Source organism: Ylistrum balloti, unplaced genomic scaffold (assembly GCF_031769215.1).
Source record: "Ylistrum balloti isolate Yb309-2 unplaced genomic scaffold, AGI_CSIRO_Ybal_v1 Utg369882, whole genome shotgun sequence".
NCBI lineage: Eukaryota > Metazoa > Mollusca > Bivalvia > Pectinida > Pectinidae > Ylistrum > Ylistrum balloti.
Window position 1 is genome coordinate 971,676 of NW_026782019.1, and position 14,568 is coordinate 986,243.

Sequence of the window (14,568 nt, forward strand, 5' to 3'; positions counted from 1 at the left end):
TATAGACCGTTTATTATAACACACATGTAAGTATGTGTGTATGTGTTCAACTACAAGTCACAAAGTGCAATACATTGTAATACATAAATAGGTGCACTATAATTATACACCCATGATAACTATACTCTTTTTAACAATTTTTTTTTTTTTTACAAAATTGTGAAATATATCTTGCACCCGTTGTGTAGAGGCTACGTATGTTTATAGGTTTTTGTTAGCTTGATTTGTCTGTTGGATTTATCGTCCCGTGAACAGCCAGGGTCATTGTAGTACCTGGTGGCTACCTCACTGAACAACATACAGGAGACCCCCGACATTTAGTGACATTTAGGGCAATAAAGGTAAAGCACAACCATGTCAGTACAACCATGTCAGTACACACAAGTCCGTTTCACAGCTTTATGAGAATCACAATCTGCAACGAGTAGGGAAAGTCGAACCACGCCCATCAGAATGTCGCCTGAGGTTACGTAGGCCAACGCTCTAACCACGTGGTGCACTATGACCGATAAATCAATATTTTATTGAATGTGAATGAAAGGTTAAATCAATAGTTTTTGGATTGTTTACGAATGTTTGCATAAATCTAAATATGAAAGTTGCTGTTTTGTCTCATTAAAACCTTTGTAGAAGCGTGTGTTTATTGGACTGATTTACATACTAGGTCCGGTAACTCGGATGTTTCCTATTGCTTTCTTGGGACTCAGATTCGGACCTGAAAAATCCATTCATGTGCATTGAACCGTGGATGATTACTTTGATTGATTCTAATATCTGGGAACTAGGATTTGAATTGAATTGTTTTATTTCCAAATGCAATAACAGCATATAAGTAGCAATGATACATAATTATTTAAATCATATTAAATGTTCAAGATGGCGGAGGGCAATTCCATAGAGATAGTTGATATAACATATATTGACACCAAACAGTTCCAGGAATTAACATATAACAATGTCATGAGAATCAATATTCATAATTATATCATTTGGTTTATGATTCCAGGGAATAAATCCAATTAATGCAAACTGAGACCATGAAAGCTGTCTACTGAATATCTAATAGGATGCTTTTAAACGGAACCTCCGGGGTTCGTTCCTGGAACGGACGTGAAAAGGTAAGGGGTCACCTGCCCCGACCATATGGGTTTTCCCCGGGTACTCCGGTTTCCTTACACAATAATACCCTCGCGCGCTTACATCCGGACCAACACGAGTGATTAGTATAAGTTGGAACAACTTGTTTCGCAATCGTTGTAAAATTAATAAAGTTTATATTTAAACTCAACCTTGACCATGTTAGTACTAAAAATGTTTTTTAAAAAAAAAAACTATAAAGCAGACTTCTCGTTGTGTAATGAAAAAATTGCCACAATCACAGATTTCCTCGAACATGGTTGTTGTACTAACATAATCTACTGATTGTAATCTAGCTGTAGTGATATCTCTCGTGTTTAGTGTTGTCTTCCGTTTACATATATGACCTCGGCTGTTGCGGGAAATTTCCCGTCCAGTGTAATGTTGTTAATCGTACGATTTATATACAGTCTAAACTGTATTAAACGGCCACTGTTGAGAAATTATGAAAGTGACCTTTATAGAGAGGTGGCCTCTTAATTGAGGTTCCTTATTTTCGAACCCAAGTTGCGGCAATTCAGTATATGTTCTAAGTTTTTACACTGTCCTGTTACTTATCTATATGTCTTCCATCGTTACATATAGACATATACTCACGTTGACTGTATTTTTGTTGAATTAAAGACTTTTTTTAATTTATCCCACAGATGTTTAATATATTACTAATGGCGAGTCTTGTGACCACTGTTTACAGTGAAGATTTTCGTGCTCGTCCACCCTCCACCACGACACCTCCGGATAACCGCAAACAATATCATTTCGACATTGAAGAAATATCGAATTCTGAGGACATCGATCACTCGGACGATCAGGTGTGTCAAAAATCCTTCTCCCTCTACTGTCGTTATGTTAGATCACTTTACTGCAATGGAAACAGTTCTGTAATGGTAATGGTGGACAGAGCAGAGTTACAAAGCATTTGTCTCCATACGAAATACCAGTTAGGTCACAGGTCACCTCATGTGCTTTATTGGGCTGTTTGCGGATTTTTTTTTTCTAAAATAATCACTCATTAGTACTCGGCTCTGTCTGTTCTAAGACCAGGGAGAATGATGGCGCTGGTGCTGACATTAAGCTTACTGTTTTACTACAAGTTATAAAACGATTTAACATATCAGTAAATTCAAAGAATGAAACTATTGTATGGTGGTAATTATTTTACTTTGTTGTATCTAATTCTACCTTTGCACTGAAAGGTGCTGTTCACTTGTGTGTCTTTTGTAATCGTTTATATTGTAGGTAGTAGACACTGCTGGTAGAATTTTAGTCTCGGTGTTTACTGCATCTTGTATACTTAGATTCATTAGAATGGTGACACGGTTCAGAATACACGTGTACTTGAAGTTCTGAAAATATCAGACATTTGAAAATTGTAAAATATATGGAGCTTGGGCACAAACACATCTAGATTTTGGCCATTCATTTCTTATTTTCCTCAATCTCCCCTAGTTTTAAAATGTAGGCCCTTAGTGTCACTGATGAATTTTACAAGGACGAAGCAACAGTGTGATGCGATTAGACGGTGCTGTGTATAATTCTCAAATTGTATTAAAAGGTGTTATTCACTTGTGTGTCTTTTATACAATCTTCGCGGATGCCTGTAATTGCTACAGATTGGGAGAAATTTCAAGACTACAATTCCTTATTTGTATTAAGATGGCGGGATTTGATTTGAGCATAGTTTTGACATGAATTCTGACATGTTGGTTACTTACTGGGGTATATGTTTGATCAGTACAGCTTTGTATGAAGTGTTGAATAACATTTGAAGTTCAATTAATTATCCAGGAAGTCATACAGATACGTGAAAAAATTACTCATTTGGTATGAAATGGAAGTAGAATGCACAACCGCATTTCTGGTATGACTGGAAATCACCAGGATTGAGTAAATTCATATAATTCATTGATATTGAATGTCGGTTGGGAATTGCAGGCGATACGCCACAATTAGGCGAGATATCCTGTTCTCAAACAGCTCTTGGTTCTTTGTGGGAGATACGATATTTTATCATAGCAAATTGAAAAAGTTACACGTGTGAGTCATTTACTAAATAACGTTTAGATAATTTGTATAATGGAGATAACAGTATGTGTGGATTCCCAGTTTTCCAAATGATGGGTGAACTGATTGTAATATAGTTTGTTCTTACATTTTGTATCATTTTCCATTAAAATTTCGTTGACATTGAAGTAGGTTGATACCTGCAAGTTGACTTCAATATGTCATCATTGAATTAAACAACAGATACAAAAGTAAATATCACCTTTCAATACAGGTTAAGAATAAGAAACAGTATAGTCCTATAATACATTAAGTTGTGTCGTACAGTTGTTTCATCCTTCTTGGACTTGTCGGTCATGCTATGGGCCTAAATCGTTGAAATTTAGAAGGTGAATGAGGGAAAACGCCATTGGTCGAAAGAAATTTGTCAGATATGGAGACGTGCACAAATCGCACAACTCCCATACTACTTTAAAAAACATATAAAATACAGGTAAAGTTTTACGTATTTGTACGCCACATTTTATATATAATTCTACACCTGTGCGCCTGTGTGCTGAATATCTAAAACAGTAAATGCAATAATTGTACGTTGACGCTCTGCGAGATGCTCTCAATAAACACAATAATGATAATTATAAAATTGAAAATGTTGACATATTGACACAGGGAAAGAAAAAGATTTTTGATCGAGGTGATACTCGCCTGGGTTGGATACATTATGACTGTGTCCTGTGTCAAATTTAATGCAAAGAGATTTCCAGTTATTATTTCTACCTTTTTTCAGGATAAAAATTCCGAAGCAACAGAGACAAGAAAACAAACAAGCCTAATAGTTGGATTTTCAATCTTGGCAGTCGTGTTATTGGAATTTTCAATACTTTTACTTTGCTATGAGAAGCTTACAAAGAAAATGAACAAAGAGGTTCCTTTCCCTACGCACGTTTGACCGAATCAAAACACCAGACAGGACAAGACATGGCACGACAGGATCCTGAAGATAACGTGCGCGTGTCTTGTATGCAGTTTGTTTTTATTTATCAAATAGAAGACTAAATAAATAACTAAGACAGTTGATACTGAATATGTTCATATTTATTTTGAAGGATGTAATATTTTATATAGATGGCGAATATAGGCCAATGACTTCAACTGAATCAGCATAAGAATGGAGGAAACTGGGTACAGAAAATTCCTCCAAAAATAGCTAATGTTAACTAGTAAGTGAGGCATTAATATTAAATTCAGGAAATAATAAGCAATCTGTTGTCAGAGTGCAAAAAACTGAGCCACTGCAAGGAGTGTAGTTGAAGTCTTGACAGATAGGTTCCTGATGTCCAGGTCACTGCAAGTCTTGACAGATAGGTTCCTGATGTCCAGGTCACTGCAAAGACACAAACAAAAAAGCACAGCAGAATTTGAAATGAAAACGGGAGGGGTGGGAGGGATATTTTTTTCACTAAAACGCCCACTGATCTCTTTGCTGCCTAAGCTTGACCTTGCAAAATGGCGAATGCACGGCTATGACGTAATGAACATCAAGGGAGTTAACTCTACAGATACAAGGGACATAACTCCAACGAATTTAGCTAAAGTTGGAATAGCTGACCGTAAAGAGTGTGTGGGGTCTTCATATGATAAATTAAATTATTATAATGAAATAATTTTTATTATCAAATAGAAGACTAAATAAATAACCAAGACAGTTGATACAGATTATGTTCATATTTATTTTGAGGGATGTAATATTTTATATAGATGGCGAATATAGGCCAATGACTTCAACTGAATCAGCATAAGAATGGAGGAAACTGGGTACAGAAAATTCCTCCAAAAATAGCTGATGTTAACTAGTAAGTGAGGCATTAATATTAAATTCAGGAAATAATAAGCAATCTGTTGTCAGAGTGCAAAAAACTGAGCCAAATTGCAATACTGTTGAAAACAGTATTGCAACCGCCACAACAGAGTGCGAAATCATGTTTGGTCGTAGGCAGATAATGAAAACTTTCTACTAAAAATACTATGATAAACAATCAAATTTAGCACAAAGCAAAATTTGGTGTAGAGCAAATTCAACGTACTTACATAAAAGTTGGGTTGGGTTAAATAAAAAAATTGGGTTGTCCCATGCTGAGTATGTAGTATCACAAAATACATACAAATATCTGCCAACAAGATACAGATCAAAATATGGCGCCGACCCGTAGCAACAAACAAAGGGCTATTTGGCAACCATCAAATCAGCACAAGGCAAAATTTGGTGTCAAGCAAGTTCAACGTACTAACAAAATAGCTGCTTAAACTTGTGCCATGCTGTCAGTATATATTATCACAAAATACACACAAATATCTGCCAACAAGATACAGATCAAAATATGGCGCCGACCCGTAGCAACAAACAATGGGTTTTTTGGCAGCCATCAAAACAGCACAAAGCAAAAAATACAAAAGAAATGATAAGTTTACTGCCAATTTAAAGCTGACCAAGCATTCTCCTGGAAATTTATGTCTAGATCTAGGATTTAAAAAAAAACTAGCCATGGGCCAGATTCACCTCACGATGGGGACATACGAGAAGTGGTCGACAAGAATGCCTGTAATCCTTGCTGTAGCCGATAAAGAAAAATATCATTACCCAGAGGGCTTAAGTGAACATCATCAATCAAAATGCTGGGTTCTTGTCTGTAATTTCCGGGTACCGAATATAACCACCACCATTTCTGAGTAAAAATGCACTGATCTGACTATTAATACGAACTGGTATATTTCGCACCGCACTATGAGACGAACTACTCCTCCATTTTAACCTTGGTAAAATCGCTGACCACACAATCCTAGTATTTGGTAGCATGACAGATATCGTCTTCAGAACAGCCAACATCCTATGCCTTAAATGGCAAGAGTTACATTGCCCCACATCATTACCTCCACAATGAAAAACCAAACAGCTCGGGAGGGTCATCAATTGGTAATAGAGCCTTAATGTGTCTTACAAGATTATTCCACCTTAAACCGCCCTTGGCGTGCCATGAAATGGAGGCCTGAAAACACCCCATATCCAGCTGTGACCTTTCTGGTGATGATCGGGCGTGGCAGAAGGCTCGGCGAATGATAGAGGAGCCCACTATCCATATTCGTCTGTTGCATGCTGAAACTTGAGCTTAAAGTAAGCTTCCAGCACATTGAAACAATTCACAATCGATAATCGGATGAGGAACAATTGAAAAACAGTTTGCCAGTTTTCCAAGAATTGTATAAATTTTACAATGAGAATTGATAACATGGTGGTTACTTTTAAAAGAACACATAACTACTTGTTTGTATTCACAACAACAGTGCAAAATTTCCATGACTGAACAATACCAAAATATAACCACTTTAGATCAACAACTTCAATCCAACTATCGATTGTGGAATTTGATAATCCCTTGATTTTAAACAGATATGTTGCAATGATTTATAAAATGATAATTGGCATAATACTATTACACTAACTCAGCAGTTGGTATTCTACTGTACCTTTTGAAAGCCCTTGATTCCCAACGACCCATTTCCTTAATAATGCTCATCTAAGAAACCGTTGTAAGCTGCATACGTTGCAGCCCCAACCCTGAAGGAGTGTGATTTGTAACTACCTTCCACCCCTAAAGCGTTTAATGATTTCATTAGAACTGCAGAGAACTGGTATCGTGTTACTGCAGAACTGTCAAGGTGACAAAAGAAGGTACCAGGACAGGGCCTACGTATGTCAAGATACTGTCTAACTAAAGTGTATGGACAGATATCTGAAGCATTCCTTCTAAAGGCTATAACAACCCCTGCTCATGCCTGGTCAGTTTTAGAATGAGGAAGCCTTATCTCTACCACCCCCTCCTTATCGAACACTTTAACATTGTGTACCAATAAAGCATGCCCGGCAATGCCCTGCTTGTCGACAACTAATTCTCCTACACGTAGAAAGGCAAAAAATGCCACGGAAAAAAATGCAGAAAATAATACTGCTTCATATGTGGAGCTACAAACAACAGGCAAAATAAGAATAACCCTGCGTAACAGTTCTGGTGATAATGGAAGACGTATATCTGAACGTGTATCCAGTCTTGACATGCCTAGCAACATTTTCTTGACAAGAAAAAACTGTGTCACATCTGAAACATTAAGCAATTTACACTTAAACCCTAATCCTGCGACGTATGATTTTTTTCTGTAATTCTGCCCCCCAAATAAATGTTGACATGACTACAGGCACAAGTTCCAGAAAAGTAATGTCACGAATAACATCAGATACAATCCACTGTTTAGGCCAGGAAATAAATGCCCATTTCCCATGGAAATAGGCCCCTCCACCTTTACTTCCAACCCCACCAGCACTATCAGTATAGAGCTCCAGCTGAGAGTTGTCCACCCAGAATCTCTCCAGGAAACTACAATAGCCATTGTAAAGCTCAAGAAACATAAGCCAGACCTGAATGTCCTCTCTCATGCCATGTGTAACCCTAATAAATTGATGACTCTTCTTCACCCCTGACATAGCATTATAAAAACGCCGAATAAATGCACGTGCGGCTGGAAGATAAAACAGGAACAATAGATAACCCAAACTTGATAAACAATAAATGCCAGCCAATGCTGATATTATGACTGTATGAAAACATCCATCTAAAGGACCTTGCATACACTTGTGTTCAGATTAATTTTTTGGTTTTTTTTTTTGTTTTTTTTTTTCGTTGTTTTTTTTAATGAAATATTAAACAAAAGGAAAGTGTGAATGAAATCTGAAGTGAAGTTTAACAATATAGACATACCACACATGACAACCAAACTATACCAAGTCTTTTATCAACCTGTACCTATCAATGAAACCAGAAATAACACAAAGTGAAGTTGAAATGAAAATATGCCGTAGAACCGGGTGCAACTGATAGTGTCAAGCAAGAAACTGATTTTAAAAGCATTAACCGCAGATACAGATTATTCCATCACATACTGACAACAGATAGAGAGGAACAAAACTTGGTACAGAAAATAAGTAGAAATATGCCAACCCAAAACCCAGGCTAAAATGGTGACATAACAATACAAACAGCCCAGCCCGATAAGTGCAAGCAGCCTCAAACAGTGCATAATAGCAAACAAAATGGCCCAAATCATAGCAATAGCAATCAACATAGCCCAAGGGGCTAAAATTGGCCAAAATTCCTTAGCTGAGCTACAGCAAGGAAGCAATGGAGATAAAGGGGGTCAATAAAGGCAAATGTCACACATAATCAGTATAAAATTGAAACATAGCCTGGGCCAGGGCCAACAATATTGGTAATTTCAAATTAATTCAAACTGTGTACTATATTTACATATAAATGACAACAAAATGTAACCATGGACAAATTTATTGTAAAACATAGCCTTAGGGCTAAATTGACCAAAAACTCATGTAGAGGAACTTGTAATTAGTATCAGACCTCCAGCTAGACAGAGAATAACCCACATGGGCTAAAAATAAATCATAGCCAATGGCTAAAACTGGAGAATTATGATACCCATACCATGCCTGCAGGTATCACCTACAGCATATATAATATAAAAACTCATCATTGAGCATTTAATGACTGACAAAGAGCGCACTACTGTGCAAAAGTCACAAATTGACAAATAAACTAAAATTAATATATATGAACTAAATTAAGAATAATGCGAACCCATCCAACCGTGAACACCTCGGTAACATACAACACTAACTTTTTATCGACTACACAAAATGGTCACAAGCATGTTTTATGGCATGGCGCAAACTTCTGTAAAATTTTCGCATCCCTATCTGGTTCAAATGGCACCCATCGCTAGTAAATAAATGCAAGGGGCTTTGAAAAATCCGCCGGTGTTTCCAAATGCTGACATGATCATGTTGTAACGGTTTACTGTCTGTGGTCCACCGTTGTCCTTCCGGGTTCTGGCGTACAAAGGCGTTCGAACCCCCAGGAGTAAATGTTCTAACAAATAAGCCAACGCTATCACTGACAGTTTCCACAGTTTATTTGCAAAACAGATAAAAGACCAGTAGCAACAGGGCAGTGCGTCCTATTATATGGGCACCCAAAGATATCTATGTAGTTAGTCACTCGGTGCCGTGAGGATAGCAACGCAGAGGCTCCGGCATTCCCAAACGCCGCTACGGCGTACCCGGCGACAACCCGTGCGCCCGCCGACGTCAGCCCTCTGCCGTTCCGGTCCACTGGTCCCCTCACGTCACCGAGTGCTCACCTGTCATTGCTCTCACCTGTGTGTTCTTCGCTGGACCGCTCTCCCAGAGATTAAAAACCAGGTACAGTCAGCGGTATATATACACCTGAGTGAGCCCACATAATATGACGTAATCAGTACACGAAACAATACAGGTAACACAAATCACAAATGTTTACGTATTCATTACATTACCCACGCCTCAAAAAAATATTGGTCGTCCTGACCAATGCACATAAAACACATATATCGGCAATACAATGGGACTTCTAAAACAAAAATCTCTCAACCACACCGTCTGGTACCCATCCATTCATACTCGCTTTCCTTGCGCTTTAAACGGCAAAAAAAACGTATTTCAATCAGAGCATGTACAATACATATACAAATGTACGCCTGCTATAAATCCAATTACAAAAATGCATTCAGAAACAAAGAAACAATAAACATGGAATAAATACACTCACACACACAAACAGTTTCCAAGAAATCAAAAGGCACAAATCTAACGCATATGATTCTATCTCGCACTCTTTCACGCCAGCTACCAAACTATCATACAATATAATTATCTGTTACAACATTTTGATATACCTTTAAGACAATTATGCAATAGCATACACAGACAACATTCAATAATTCGACATATAACGACAAATGCTATTTCATTATGCAAAATATCCATATACATAATACCTCCCCACCCCCCAATAATGGGGGGACGTCTCGTCCAAATGTCACTAAAGAAAAAACACACAATAAGTCCCGCGATCGGCCGTCCCGCGATAAGCGCGTCCCACGTCTTTAACCTTTGCCATTACCAACACGTCCCGCGTCATCCATGGATTCCTTCAGGCAACGTACTCCTCCCAGTCGACTGTGTGAGACGATCTGGTCACAGTCTTCTCACCATCCCCTCCCACGGTGGTCTTCGTCGTCGTCTCCTCCCTTCTATGCCTTTTCACGGATAGGTAACACTGTATGCCCACGTCGTTGGTCGTGACGTGCTTTGTTGACGTGCATTCCCCTTTTCCGGCCACAACTGGCGTCTTAGAAATTTCTTCCTCGTTCGACGTGTTCTTGGCAGGCGTAGAACGGCATAGTGGTGACAATATCTGGGTCTGCACCATTACAGTTTGCAGGGAGACGTCCGGGTCGCTACCAATAGTAGTATTGACTTCCACAGCCTTTTGTGCACCTTCCGACGTGTTCTGGCTTACCGTGATGGTCGGGCATTCTGAAGATTTTTCTGGTTACTTGGCACCACGCCTAGAAGTGCTGACACGCCTGCGCCTCGGCGGCGTCATATCCTTCACTTTCTCCGGGTGGTGGCGCTCAATATGACGACGCAGATCCCCCTTTCTTGACAAGGTCTGCGAACATTATTGGCAAGGATGACGTTTTTTATTCTTCTCTGGTGACTTCCTGTCATCATGACTGACGCCTAAGGTGTCTCTGGCTCTTTCACAGTAAACAACATGTCGTTGTAGCGTTCTCATATCATCATAAACCTTCCCACACGCCATGCACCTGAATGAGTTCGATGGGCGAGTTGACTGCCAGGATCTTGAATACTGCATATTAACGAGTACCTGCAACGAACAAGGTGATTGTCATAGACATATGGCGTTACGGACTATTTAGTATAGCTCAAATTCATCATATCGGCGCGGTGGTACACGTATACGAACAGGTCTATTTCCTTTGGGTGCCCACTGTTCAGTTGCACATTCCCCAACATTAACATCAAGTATACCTGTCTCACATACTTCTCCCTCTTCAGAGATATCTTCAACTAGTTTATCTGCGGGAGTCTGAAAATGGCCATGCCGCGACTTCCGCGGCTTTAACCGATCGGAATGAACGACATGTTTCCGGCCTCCTCCGACAGGTTTCACCTCATACGTGACGTCCGAAATTGCTTTCGTAATTTCATACGGACCACGCCAAAATGTTGTAAGTTTCGGGCTCGTACCTGCTTTGACGGTCGGAAAGTAGACCCAAACAATATCTTTCGGCTTCAGCTTTTGATGCGACGCGCGGGTATCATAATGGCGTTTCTGACGAAGCATTCAGTTGCTTGTAACGTGGGAGTAGCTGAGAAGTCTCTTACTGGGAACAGAAGACACAACGGCATTAAGTTCAACAAAGCTTACGTTTATATACACCAAAATTATGCAAAGACAAAATATATAATTACAAAAAAAAACAGGAATACTACACACACACACAGCTTTCACCCAACTTTCTCACTAGATAAAGTCTTTCTACACGGGCCCCATCCAACGTGCACCGGTCCAAGAGCGTCGACAACAATTGTTCGATGAAAACACGCAACAAAGTTCTTTACACAAAAGTTTGAGGACCTTTCCAGGTCTGTCTGCATAGCCAAAACCTCAGGCTCAAAGACCAAACATGCGTGTTGCAAGTGAGTATCATACCACAATGTAGTGGTCCATCAATGACATAGTGTATCAAATGGCACCGCAGCTGCCCTCTTGGTATGTCACATCTTCATAAGTTGTGCACGATAACTTGTCCAGTATAATGACTCAGTTCTGAGCTCTGCATCCTCAGGTCCGCAATAAGTGCTGTTGAAAACACAAACACGCTCAATAGATAGTCATCAACATTCACACAGAAGTATAGAACATAACGTAGAATTATGTAATTACCCTATCTCGAAGTAAACATTGTCAAAATATATGAAAACCAGTTTGTAATAACATAAATATGATACTAGTAAATGAAGTCAAGTATATAAAGCTACAGTTCACAAGCTTGTAGCTCTGAAAAGTGCCGGTCCGCGCAATAGCTATATCTTACAAGTTGTAAATAATGCTCCCTATGGGCTTCCGTACAATAAATTTCCATTAGCACCAATATTATATAAAGTTAGTATAACACATAAAATAACCTAAATACCTTCCAAACACCTATTATAACCTTTGATGTATGTGTGTATTTGGAAGTACGATTGAAGTAACTTATACAAAACTATTACAAACAAATACAAAATCATAAACACTATTCGATACGCATGATTGGACCGCACGATTGATAATGCTTGACTAACATTCCAAAGTAAAATAATAATCCAAATTAGAAAGAAAATAAGACAACAAGTACTATAAACCAACACTTACCACAGTCTGTATTAAATCTGTGCCTGTATAATGCGCATCGCCATAAATTATTCACTGAGCGACACGGCCAGGTAGAGCACTGTCATGGCTCCTGCTCGTGCGTCCCCAGTGTTAACTCACCTGTCCTCGCTACGGAACTCCATACGCGTCAAAGTACGACACAAAACACGACACATAACAACATAAAATACGGAAATAACGTATAGGAATATACGCGATCGTGACAATACCCCCCCCCCCCCCCCCCCCTGGAGAATCAATGCCCATCGCATTAGCCTTCCATTGGCGGTCTTCGTTCGATGCAAGTACACTAAAGGTTGATGATCCGTTTCCAACACAAATTCTCTGCCATAGATGTACTGCTCAAATTTCTGGATTCCCCAGACAATAGCAAGGCACTCTTTCTCCACAACTGCGTAGTTCTGTTCTCTCTGCTGCAATTTACGGCTTGCATACGCCACCGGGAGTTTAACTCCATTTTCCTCTTGGAGAAGCACGGCACCAATTCCTTGGTCAGAGGCATCAGTCCTCAATATGAAGTCTTCATCCAAGTCAGGAATTTTCAAAATGGGCTGAGACGTCAGTAGCTTCTTTAGCGTGTCAAACGCTCTCTCTTGACTGTCCCCCCAAATCCCCTCATGGTTACACCACTTCTTCGTAAGTTCTATCAGTGGCACCGCAATAGCCGAGAAATTGGGTATAAATCTTCGGTAAAATCCCGAGAGACCGAGAAATGACCTTACCTGTTTCTTTGTTTCTGGTCGCGGAGCCTCAAGAATTGCCTTTATCTTCTCAGGTTCTGGATGTAGTCTCTGTTCACCAACCAAGTGTCCCAAGCAAGGTAAACTTCTGTGTGCGAGAAAACACTTTGTCGGTCGCGCTGTCAATCCTGCTTTCCTCAATCGTAGCAACAGCTCTCTAAGAATGTCCATGTGTTCGCTCCAAGTTTTCGAATAAATCAGGATATCGTCAATGAAGTTCTCGATGTTCTCCATGCCTACAAGCAATTTCCGCATCAGTCTGCTGAACGTCGCTGGAGCGTTGACCAAACCAAAGGGCATGACCTTGAATTGAAACAGGCCTTGAGGAGTAGAAAAGGCGGACATCGCCTTAGCCCTATCTGTCATTGGTACTTGCCAGTACCCCTTGGTGAGATCAAGCTTCGAGAAAAATGCACATCCAGCGAGTCTGGCGAAAATGTCTTCCGTGTTGGGCATAGGCTCTGCGTCGAAGATTGTTATTCTGTTCAAGCTCCTAAAGTCAATACAGAACCTATTGGTCCCATCCTTCTTTTTAACAATCATGTTGGTGAGGTAGACGGTTCTATCACATCCATCTCAATCATCTTCTCGAGTTCCTCTTTGATAATACTTTTCGTTTGAAAAGGAAGAGGATATGGCTTGACCCTCACCGGATCTTCCGTTGTTGTAAAGATGTCATGACTAGCTAAAGTTGTTCTCCCAGGCTTGTCGCTCAATACATCTTCGAAATTCAACAAAAGCGTGTCTACATCTTTCCTCTGATCTGCTGTAAGATGTTCAGAAACGTTGACATCCTCTATTCCCTCTTTTCCTGATCGTACCGGTAATGACTCCAACTCCCGATGGCATTCTGGGTCCATCTCATTCTCGTGCACAACAGCCGCTGTAACACAACACAACATTCCTCCAAGGTCAAAGGCATGGAACCTAATGGCGCCTTGGAAACCCTCCCTTTGGGTACAGTCCTCTGACATGTGTCTGCAATAACGAACCACATCCGATTGCAGACCTGGCCAAAAGAATTCCACTAAGATACGACTTGCAGTTCTCTTCGCACCTTGATGTCCCGCCATGATATTATCATGCGCTAATTTGAGCACAGTCTGTCGATATTTCCGTGGTATTACCAACTGACGAAATGTCTTGCCGTTCGATACGCCCGGGCTTTGGAACTTCCTGAAGAGCAACCCTTTGCGATGATAAAGTTCCGACTTACCACCATCGTTCCTCTCAACTACATTCCCATCCTCCGCGAGCTTCCTTACCTTACTCAATGACTC

General features: G+C 39.9%; 1 pseudogene; it reads right to left on the reverse strand.

Moving 5' to 3' along the window:
* Positions 1-5,806: 5,806 nt before the first annotated feature.
* On the reverse strand, positions 5,807-10,511 carry LOC132546281 (uncharacterized; annotated as a pseudogene).
* Between the last annotated feature and the right edge of the window lie 4,057 nt (positions 10,512-14,568).